The sequence below is a fragment of the Ornithorhynchus anatinus genome, chromosome X2 (genome assembly GCF_004115215.2).
Source record: "Ornithorhynchus anatinus isolate Pmale09 chromosome X2, mOrnAna1.pri.v4, whole genome shotgun sequence".
NCBI lineage: Eukaryota > Metazoa > Chordata > Mammalia > Monotremata > Ornithorhynchidae > Ornithorhynchus > Ornithorhynchus anatinus.
In genome coordinates this window covers 12,133,913-12,145,724 of record NC_041750.1, presented here as the reverse complement: position 1 = coordinate 12,145,724, position 11,812 = coordinate 12,133,913, and the positions used below count along the sequence as shown (strand labels likewise).

The window sequence follows — 11,812 nt, the reverse complement described above, 5'->3', positions numbered from 1 at the left end:
AAACATCCGTGCTGGCTGGCCATCCTCTTGTGGCCCAGCGACTGAGATTTGAGCTGGCATCTTCAGGGTACAGCCACAGGAAGCCACCTAAGCCCTCTTGGCCACCTCGCAAGAGATCTCCTGCCTACTAATGAAATTTACCCCCTCCATCTGCCCCTCAGACTCCATCAGTTTGCAGCTTCTAAAAATGCATATGCCCATTCTTCTTCCCTCCCTGATGGCCATCATCAACCATTCACTCTCTGACAGTTCCTTCCCCTTTGCCTTCAAACATGACCACGACTCTTCTACCTTAAAAAATCTTCCTCTGGGCCCCACTGCACTATCCAGCTACCACCCCATCTCCCTTCTCCCATTCCTGTCAAAATTCCATGGAAGGAGACACTTGCATTCCCTGGCTCCACTTCCTCTCTTCTAACTCCCTCCACTGGTTGCCCTTTCTCCTCCGCATCATACAGAAACTCCTTATGATTGGCAAGCCATCAGCTCTCCCCACCAATACTTATCCTTGCTCCTCTCCCACTATACCCCAGTTCTCAGGCTTCACTCTTCTCAGGCCAACTTACTCACTGCACTTTGCTCTTGTGTCTCTCACCTTCAACCTCTTGCTCACTTCCTCCCTTTTACCTGGAATTCCCACTTCCTCCACATCCAGCAAACCGCTGGTCTCCCCATCCTCAAAGCCCTTCAGAAATCACATCTCCTCCAAGAGGCCTTCCCCTTATTAACCTCTCATCTCCCTACCCTATTTCCCCCCAACTCCTACCACTCTAGCACTTCTGGGTCACTAAAGCACTTGAGTACTTATCTCCTCACATCTCCTATAAGCACTTGCATACATATTTTTAGATTCTGTTCCATTCCCCTGAGTATCTGTCTCCCACTCCACACTGAGGGCAGGGAGTGTGCCTCTTAAAATTCTATTGTAATAATCATTATTATCATTAGGATATTTGTTAAGTGCTTACTATCTGCCAAGCACTGTACTAAGTGCTGGGATAGTTACAAGCTAGCCACGTTGGTCACAGTCTCTATCCCACATGGTTCTCACGGTCTAGAGTCACTCAATAAACAACACTGATTGATTGATATCAAGATAGCTTTGACTCTGTGTGAACTCTGACTCTGGCTACTAAACTCTGAGACCTAGCCAAAAGAATGGATCTGACTCTTGACTCACGCTCAGATTCCAACTGCACACCTCTTGAAACAGCATGATCAGTATTCAAGGGTGCCATGGATAAATTGGCTGCAGATGTTCTAGGTTTCATCAAGAGAAAACACCAAGATTAGTTCAAAGAAGCAGTGTGGTCTTGTGGAAAGAGCCCAGGCCTGGGAGTCAGAGGACCTGGGTTTTAATCCCAGTTCATCCACCTGTCTGCTGTGTGACCTTGGGCAAGTCGATTGATCAATCAATTACTTTTATTGGGTGCTTACTGTGTGCAGAGCACTGTGCTAAGCACTTGGGAAATGTTCCCTAACTTCTCTGTGCCTCAGTTACCTCATCTGTAAAATGGGGATTAAATCCCCCTTCCTCTGACTTAGACTGTGAGCCCCACGTGAGACAGGGACTGTGTCCAACCCGATTAGCTTGTATCTACCCCAGCTCTTAATACAGTGCCTGGCACATAGTAAGCACTTAACAAGTACCATAAAAAAGGAAGATTATAGCAAGAGCAAGTAGCTGCTGGAGACCATGTCTAATCAATATCGAGCATGGATCAACCACAAGAACTGCACTGGAAAAAAAAGTTACCTATGAGCACACTAAGCAGGTGGCATGAACAGCTATTAGGCAGCTACATCAGATGAAGGAGAAGTTGTGGGGGGGTGAAAGCTGAGGAGCTGCAGATGGTAGCTGACCACAAAGACAGCAAGAAGTTTTTCAAAGTGCTCCATGCAGGCTACGGACTGAAGTCCAGCAGCACTAATCCCATCCTAAACAGTGATGAGTTCCAACTGCTGATTGATAGTGTGCAGTCCTGGAGAGGTGGGATGAACCCTTCAACCAAGTTCTTGATTGCCCATCATCGGTCTCAGATGCTACTCTAGATGATCTGGAGAAATTTCCTACAACTAACCGACATGCATTTCTGCCATCCATGCCCTAAGTGCTCAAGCTTTGGATGGAAAATTTGAGGAGAGGCATACAAGTATAGTGGGTACAAGCTTACCAGAAACCTTTACAATCTCCTGCACAGAAAATGAGAAGGGAAAGAAGTGCCAGAGGTATTCAAAAATGTTTCCCCTGACACCCCAAAAGGAATTCAGGCACAGGTTGGAGGGGAGGGGGCGCAAGGAGTAAGACCAGAGACCACCATGAAAAAAAAGAGTGGGTGGAGTGAAGAGAGAAGCAGGAGATGGAAAGGAAGGAGTCAAAGTAAGTGAGAGGAAGGAGCGCAGGAATGGAATGTAGGGCAGTGCTTTCAGGTTTACAAAGATTATGCGAAGGCTTCAAGCTCAAGATTAGATAGAGAAACGCAGGATCATAAATTTGGGGGCTACAGCCACCATGAAAGAGATCAACAAAATAAGATCTAAAAGCAAGTTGCCTGAGATTTCAGGGTTTGTGTTTGGAGGGTAAGATGTCTTGAAAGAAAATCGGGAAGGGAAGCTGGAGGAGACCCTAAGATAGACAAAACCCTGAGAGATGTGGAAGTTGTCAACCAACAACAGAGTGAGGCTAATTAAGCAGTTTTTAATCATAGTGTGTTTACATGTTAGCTATTTATGGTTGACTTTTCAAGCAATTGTTTAAGACCTTTTCAGACATTATGGGAAAGCAGGATAGATATTATCAAAAAAGAGATTACATACCTGGACTTGAAGGAAGGGGTAGAGGGCTGGGCATGTTAAACTGATTTTTATGCATTTTAACCTGTGGAAGGCAGTGAGAGAGGTAGCATGGGAAGGGAGTTTTAAAGGACATCTCTCACAACAGGACAAATGGTGGGAAAGCTCTCTGTCCCACAAAAGTGGGATGGGAAGAAGCTGTGATGGCACTGGCAGAGAAGTCACCCAGCCTATGAAGAAATGGGGGCTATCAGGGCTGACTTGGAAAAGAAAGAAAATATGGAGAGAATATTAAGCAAACAGCAAGTACCAGATGCAGTGTGACAGGTATAAGGAGGAAGAAATTAAAGATTATTTCCACGTTTTGAGTAAGTGAATCACTTTGAATCTAGTGGGAGGCAAGGAAACATAGTATTATTGGAAGCTAAGAGTTTGAAAGAGTATGGAAGTAGGAAACATCAAAGGATTGCATAGGATGAGAAACACAATCACATCTGTTCCCTGAATGTCATGTGGAAAGAGTGGTTGGGCTGACCAATTTGGGGACCCAGGGTTGGGAGTCTGAATGTACAAGGAAAAGGTACATGATCCAAGGTGGCTGGAATGAGGAAGTTAGTAGAAGCAACTGTGTGGGAAGCAGCAGGGCTTAGTGGAAAGAACACAGACCTGGATATCAGGAGACCTGGGTGTTAATCCTGGCTCTACCACTTGCCTCCTCTGAGTCCTTGAGTAAGTCTCTGTGTTTTCATTTCATCTGAAAAATGGGGATAAGACACCTGTTCTCCTTTCCCCTTTGACTAAATATCCCACATAGAACAGGGATTGTGTCTGATCTGCTTAGATTCTATCTATCCCAGTGCTCAGCCCAGTGCTCAGGATTTAGAGTTTAACAAATAGCACAGTTATTAAGTGTGAAGATAAGTGTTAAGTAATGAAGAAAGTCCTAGAAAATTATAAATAGAAGATATGAAGAACTCATGTTGCTCTTTTAAGTATTTTAGTGTAATGTTTTTATGAACTGTTTTTAATGGCAGAATTTTGTGTCCATCAATAGAAAAAAAAATTTCTTGGGGCTTAACCCTAATTCCTTCAACCACCACCCTTTTCCATCCCTTAAAATCATTCCTCCAATTCCTCCACATCCATTTTAAAGTATGATAATTAAAACTAGACACAATATTTGAAGGTGAGAGGTCTGACCACTGCAGGGTAAAGCATCTGGACTCTACTCTTTCATGTTCTATACTTTTGCAATTAACCAGGAAACCGCACTACAAGAGATGAAGGACACCAAAAATTAAGCCTAATGAGGAAAAGTGAAAGAACTGATTCTGTGTAGCCAGGGAAGAGGAAAATTGAACTGGGACAAGAAGGTAGAGATCAGAAGGTAGGCAGAACTTCGGTTAGCTAATCTGAAAGTCTGGACCACATTACCAAGGTACTGATGGGTGGAGTCTCCTATCGGGAATGACAAATAAGCCTCAATCCTGTGACTGAGAACCTGCACTGCGGAATTGATTCTAGTGCTAGTGGTTTGCTCAGTGCTGCTCACGCTGTCTCATCCCTGCCAGTCTTGTTTCCACTAAGGCACGAAATGCAATAAGCAAGTAGGCAAGCAGGGCAGAGCGTGTAGTCCTCATCCATAAGAGCCAGCTACAGGCAGAACAGGGCCCCAAACCAAGGTCCCTTGATTCCCAGAGCAGCAAGGGCTCTTTTCATTGTATGAGCAGCAGATCTACCAAGGTAAGGAAAAGTCTTTTCAATCACTCAATCAATCAATGGTATTTATTTAGCATTTACTGTGTGCAGAGCACTGTGCTAAGTGCTTGGAAAAAGTATAGTGCAATAATGAACAGTGAAAATCCCAGCCCAAAACGAGCTAACAGTCTGGGTCGGGGTGGGAGTGGGGGGTAAACAGACATCAGTACAAATAAACAGACATCAATACAAATAAATAAAATTACAGATATATACATAAGCCTTGTGGGGCTGTGGGAGGTATGGGGGAGAGAGAGTAAAAGGAGCAAGTCAGGGTGACACAGAATGGAGTGGGAGATGAGATGTGAAGGAGATGAATCTTGAGGTGATTGAGAAAATGCTACGACCAAGAAAGTGACTGAAAAGGTAGTAGAATAATTCAGTGGGGGGATAAATCAGGGAATGCCTCCTGGAGAAGGTGACCGTATCACAGGTTTTTGAAGGAACCTAGTTCCTACTTAGACTGTGAGCCCCATGTGGGAGAGGGACTGCATCCAACCTAATTATCTTGTCTCTATCCAAGCACTTAGTACATTGGTTGGCACATAGTAAGCACTTAACAAATACCATTATTAAAAAAAAGAAAACATAGTTGAGGGACATCACTGAATTAAGCTGAAGGGGGAAGGCATTCCAGGCTGGAAAAGGAGCTCTAGCTTGGTTTCTAACTGGAGAATCTGGGGTTTACAGAGGGTCTTAGGCCACCCACAGTAGGATTAGGGAACAGGGCAGCGTCCAGGCTCCTTCATTCTGCACTCAAAGGTCATGATCCCCTAGAGACCTGGAAAGTCTTCCACTCATCATTTGGCAGTCAGGATGGGACATCAAACCTCTCTGACAAAGTAGTATGGTAATCATCCAAAGGCCAGAAAAGCAGAAATGGGGAGTGCCCATTTCCTTTTCAAAGCTTACCCATTAATTACCCCCAAACTCCCAAATCGTAAGGCAGATGGCAAAATCATAAACTATTTAGCACTGAAGGTCAAGCATTAACACATCCACTTATGGAAAATTGAACACCCAGCACATCACAAAACAGCCAAATCAATTTTCCACTTCTAGTCTTATCCCTAATCTAAAATTATAAAGTTAGCCCAAGCCCTAACCTTAGTCATGAAACTAACCAGAATCCTAACTCTAATTCTAGCCTTAGCTCTGGAAGGGACCTAGATTGGTCTGTAGTTATTTTGACAACTGAATTTATGCTTCAGATGCCAATTTTCTTGGCCTTTTGGAATGAGGCTTTTGACAAGTCATCTGAAGGCAAATTGTGGATTCCATGGAGACCCCGGCCAAATCAAGTTACAGTCAGAAGCCCGAAATGAATCAGTGGTATAGATTGTAGACTGCAATCACTGTGGGCAGTGCACTCCCAAGGGCTTATTACAGTGCTCTGCACACATTAAGTGTTCAATAAATACTATGGATTGATTAATTGACTGAGTGCTGACTGTGCACAGAGCATGGTAAGCTCCTTGTCGGCAAGGATCATGGCTACTAATTCTACTGGACTCTGCCAACTGCTCAGTAATAATAATAATAATTATTATTATTATTATTATGGTGTTTGTTAAGCACTTACTATGCACCAAGCACTGTTCTAAGCACTGGGGTAGATACAAGGTAATCGGGTTGTCTCACCTGGGGTTCACAGTCTTTATCCCCATTTTACAGATGAGCTAACTGAGGCACAGGGAAATTAAGTGGCTTGACCAAGGTCATACAGCAAACAAACTGAGATTAGAGCTGGGATTAGGACCCACGTCCTCTGACTCCCAAGTCCATGCTCTTGCCACTAAGCCACGTTGCTTCAGTACAGTGCCTTGCACAGGGTACGAGCTCGGTGAACATGAATGATTGATCAAGTGATTAGAGGCGTCCAGTTGGGAGATTTCCTTGGTCAAATTCCTGCTTCCCAGCCGAAGCCACCTTGGAGACGGAAGCCAGGGTGAGCCGTCATGTTCATCAAGAGCCAGAAGATGGCATCACGGGCTCTAGCATGGGATTCTCGGGGGCTAGTTCTGTTTTTAGAGCTGCAGTCAATGAGTTCCTCCCGCCTGGGTCTCCCTTGAACCAGAGAGGCCCAAAGGGCAGTAGTAGCACAAAGATGGGCCCTGTGCCAAAATCCAGAATTCCCGCCCACATCTCTCTGTTCTTAGATTGCTACCCGAAGTGAAAACACCTCCCACCCCATCTTCAGGGGTTCAACTGTTGGAAAGGGAGGGCCCTTGACATCGAAGATGGTGGATATTTGGACAGGGAGATTCAAGCTGTGTGGCATTGCAAATTATTATGCAGCCTGGCACACAGTAAGCGCTTAAAGAATACCATTATTATTATTATTCAGACTAATACAGCGAGATGCCAACATACTTCCCCCGACAGGGTTTACAAGGGCAACTCAGGCAATGCAAATCCGGTATCAGCCCCTCTCTCCTTCTCATCAACTTCCTGCTCCAGGCCGTTTGTCCAGCTGCTTTGGCCCAGAGTTCTGGTGGCTTCCGCCACCTCTGCTAAGCCAGGAAAAGACCTTGAACTTCCTGTCTGCTGCCTGTTTAACCCTTTCTCTGGTCCTGACCCAAGCCCCAAGCTTTAATTCATCCAGATGGAGAGGTCCTCTCCTGTGGGCCTTTCTGGGTTTTCTTTCGCCAACATCACTTTGCTTTGAAACAGGCAGGAACGAAGTCCCTGCAGAATGGCAAAATCACCTCAACTCAGGACCCTGGGAATTAGCGGAAAGAGGCAGAGTGGGCTAGTGGCACTCACACAGGTCCGGATGTCAGAAGACCCAGTTTCTAGTCCCTGTTCTGCCAATGGCTTGTTGTGTGACCTCAAGCAAGTCTCATAACCTCTGGGGGCCTTAATTCCTTATCTAGAAAATGAGGAAAATAATATCTGCCTCTTATTACTTCCCAAGAAGTTTGGGAGGGTAAAATGAAGTAATTGATGGCAGGATTTAAAGTGTTTTACATTGAAAGTGGATCCATAATTCTAAGTTATTAACTTTCCCCTGGCAGTTTCAGGGACAATAAAACATAAGGCATACAGTATATGGAAAATATCTTGGCCAGAGACAAGACCAAATTGTAAAGGAAATGCCTTGGCCCATTCCTCCCAGCCAGCCCAGAGAATACCTGTGGCCTGGGGTGCCAGCCAGTCTCTAGCACTGGCTTTGGGGTGGGATGCAGGCACTAGGAGGGCTGAAGCCCTGGGGAATGGTTCTTGCCCTTCAGGCTCCACCTCCAGCTTCTGTAACAGAGGTGCTTCTAATCCTGAAATCCTTGTGGCCTTTCCCTCTGGGCCCAGATTTGGTGATACTTTCCTTGGGCCTCTCTTGCAATAAAGAGAACAAGGTGGTTCTTGTACCTACTTTAGAACAGATGCCTGGAAGCATATGCTGACCTTCTTCACTCTGAGGCAGGAGGGATGGGGGGAGAGGGGAGGGGGGGAGGGGGGGGCGGCGCCGAGAGGAGGGACGGGGAAGGGATGGTTGCAAGGACCCCCTGGTCACACCTCTCAAAAGACTGCTGTTCTCTGACCCATTTATCATATTTGATGGTGCAGGAGAGTGTAATTCAGAAGGACTCCCGCTATGGTGATTATCTCTTTAATCACAAAATATTAGAGGAGGATTTTCAACAGAAGGGCATATTATACTCTGGAAAATTTAATGCTAACCACTTCACCTGATTGACAGGCTGGTGAGTAAGGGGTGAGTATCCCAATTCGATTGGGATAGTCAAGTTTTGGGGGTTCTTTCCTGAACAGGCCTTAGGTGAATTCCACTAAAGATCCCGCTTTAGGCTGGAATAATAAATCAGAACACTCTGGCTGCCAAGGGTGTGGCAGAGCCAGAAGCAGTGCTGTTGCTGCTGCTGAAGGAAAAGAGGAAAAATCCCTCTCCTCCATGGCTGCCTTCTACACTGCTTCCTTCTCACTTATTCAGCTGCGGCAGCTTCAAGCCACCACCGTCACTGCCCCCCGCCACCCGGCCCTCCAGGATGTGAAGAGGAGTTTTTGGGGAGACCAGATATGATGGATGTCAGGGAGCAGTTGAAAATACAGTTCCAAGCATGGAGGGCCAGTTAGACAGAGTGAGGTGTCCACAAATACCGCTATCCCCCTGCCACCGTCCCCAGCCCTCGTCATCTCCCACTGCTATCGCCAACTCAGGCAGAAGCACGAGGGCCAGGTGGTTGGCAACAGAGTTTGGAGGAATTTGATGGCAGTCGGCAGCAAGGAATAATGGACACAGTGGAGGAAAATGTCCCCCTTAGCCCCACCAACCCCCCTCCCTGATGCCATCTCTACCTCTCCCTGTTTTCCCCTTATTGCCCCTCTCCTCCCCCCCACCCCTTTGTCCTGTCTCTCGGTAGCCTCTCAATCAGTCATTGTTACTGTGTGCAGAGCACTGTACTTAGGGAGAATACAGTAAAACAGAGTTAGTAGACACGTCCCCTGCCCACAGTGAGCTTATATACTCCTTTCTCCTTTTCCCACTCCCCACTGTCTTCTCTTTCTCCTCTTCCCTTCTCTCTGCCCCATCTGGTCCCACCACTTCTGGGGTCACAAAATCTCTGGATCCCACTCTTGTTCCCTTTGAGGTCAAAACATTCTGGTCACCTTCGTGATGAACCTCCTATGCTTCATATCCCACAGCCTGCTCTTGGGAGCCCCACTAGTAAAGTGGGGCTAATGGAAAACCCTAGAGGCATAGAGGCCTAATGGAAAGAGCAGGGGCCTGGGAGTCAGGAGGCCTGGGCTTTAATCCTGGTTCTGCCATGAGCCTGCTCTGGGGCCTTGGGCAAATCACTTAACCTATCTGTGCCTCAGTTTCCTCATCTATAAAATGGAGGTAAAAGTAATTGCTCTTCCTAACCCATAGACTGAGAGTCTTATCTGGGGCAAGGACTGAGCCTCATCTGATTATCTTGCACCTACACCAGAACTTGGCACACAGTGAGGGTTCATAAATGCCATCATTCTTATTATGATCACACAGTAGAAGAGCCATCTATGTCCCAGGCTGTGGGCTTTCCCTTGATTCCTTAACGCATTGGCTTCTGGTTAGATCATGTCTACAGTCTGATCTCTCTCCACAATCCCTGGGCTCTTGGCAACTGAGAGGAGCCCAAACTGGCCATGTCCTGAGCCCCCTCTGCTTTGGATAAATCTGTATTCTTTCCCACCTCATGTCCACCTCAAGCCCATCTTGCCTTGGCTTACTCCTCCTCCCCACTCCTGCCCCCACCCCTCAAGAGAAGCCATGGCAACAGCAGAACCCCATCTCCAGATTCCAGCAGATCCTTTTGGTTTGGAACATGGAGTCTCTTGAGCTGAACATATAGCCTAGTCTTTCCCTTATTCTCTGGGGCTGCAGTTTGGGGATCATGTCTCTGCACCCCCTTCCCACTTGGCCCCCACTCCGCTGAGGTTCCCAGAAGCTGGAGAATGTAGTAGGTCACCTGCAATTTTACTGTGCACCCCATCACCCCACCCAGCTCTGTGACATGGCAGACCCATTTCAACAGAGACTCATCCCAGAGTAGAACATCTGGAACAGCAAATGAAAACAGGGGTCAGGCCTCTTCTGGAGTCTCTGGGAATTCCCCACTCCCACCTCTGACTCCAAGCACTGCTTAGGAGAGAGAAGCCTTGTTCATCTCCATGGAGGCCATTTTACTTAAGCCAACTCAGAAAGATGTTTATTTCTCTTATTCTTCAAGCTATTTCCCACTCTAGTCTTTAATCTCCTGGTGGGAAGGGAATGTGTCTTCCAACTCTGTTGCACTGTCCTCTCATTCATTCATTCATTCAATAGTATTTATTGAGCGCTTACTATGTGCAGAGCACTGTACTAAGCGCTTGGGATGAACAAGTCGGCAACAGATAGAGACGGTCCCTGCCGTTTGACGGGCTTACGGTCTAATCGGGGGAGACGGACAGACAAGAACAATGGCACTAAACAGCGTCAAGGGGAAGAACATCTCATAAAAACAATGGCAACTAAATAGAATCAAGGCGATGTACAATTCATTAACAAAATAAATAGGGTAACGAAAATATATACAGTTGAGCGGACGGGTACAGTGCTGTGGGGATGGGAAGGGAGAGGTGGAGGAGCAGAGGGAAAAGGGGAAAATGAGGCTTTAGCTGCGGAGAGGTAAAGGGGGGATGGCAGAGGGAGTAGAGGGGGAAGAGGAGCTCAGTCTGGGAAGGCCTCTTGGAGGAGGTGATTTTTAAGTAAGGTTTTGAAGAGGGAAAGCACTCTCCCAAGTGCTTAATAATAATAATAATTATGGTATTTGTTAAACACTTACTATGTACCAGGCACTGTACTAAACACTGTGGTGGGTACAAGCAAATTGGGTGGGACACAGTCCCTGTCCCACACTGGGTCTCCCAGTCTCAATCCCCATTTCACAGATGAGGTTACTGAGGCACAGAGAAATGAAGCAACTTGCCCATGGTCACACAGCAGACAAGTGGCAGAGCTGGAATTAGAACTTACAACCTTCTGACTCCCAGGCCTGTGTTCTATCCACTAAATCATGCTGCTTCTCTTGTATAGTGTTCCACACATAGAAAGTGCTTAATAAGCAGCATGATCTAGTGGAAAGAGCACAGGTCTTGGAGTCAGGGGACCAGGGTTCTAATCCTGGCTCCACCACATACCTACTGGGTGACCTTAGGTAAGTCACTTAACTTCTCTCTGCCTCAGTTCCCTCATCTGTAAAATGGAGATTCAGTACCCATTTCCCCTAAGTTTCGCTTAGACTGTGAGCCCCTTGTGGGACCTGATGATCTTGTGTCTTCCCCCACACTTAGTATGGTGTTTGGCACATAGTGAGCCCTTATCTTCCCTTTCAGCATCACACCTGGAGAGTTTCCAATACTCTACCAGTCTCGACTATGGGAGGGAGAGTCAAGCAGAGGCATACTCATTCCATTCCTGGTTCAACCAGTGGCTAGCGAGTGGAAGGCGACCTGCTACAAGTCAAAACCTTCCTGTGCGGGGCAACCGCAGCATGGGAGAGAGTCGAGGGCAGAGACTCAAGTTTACTGCCCGGAAGGAAGCAATGGTAAATGACTTCCAGATTTTTACCAAGAAAACTCTATGGATACACTACCAGAAAGATAGCAAATGGAGGTGGGGCGTTCTGAGAGAGATCTGTTCATGTTGTTGCTGTGGGATGGTGGCGACTCAATGGCATAAGACAAGACAAGCCCTTAACAAATGCCATTATTATCATCATCATTA

The 11,812-nt window shown here is 46.5% G+C and overlaps 1 non-coding gene across 1 annotated transcript; it reads left to right on the top strand.

Annotated features, from left to right (window-relative positions):
• Positions 1 to 11,411: 11,411 nt before the first annotated feature.
• LOC114807490 lies at positions 11,412 to 11,549 on the top strand. The gene has a single exon (XR_003755551.1). It is a non-coding gene; the product is annotated as a small nucleolar RNA SNORA7 (small nucleolar RNA).
• The last annotated feature ends 263 nt before the right edge of the window (positions 11,550 to 11,812 follow it).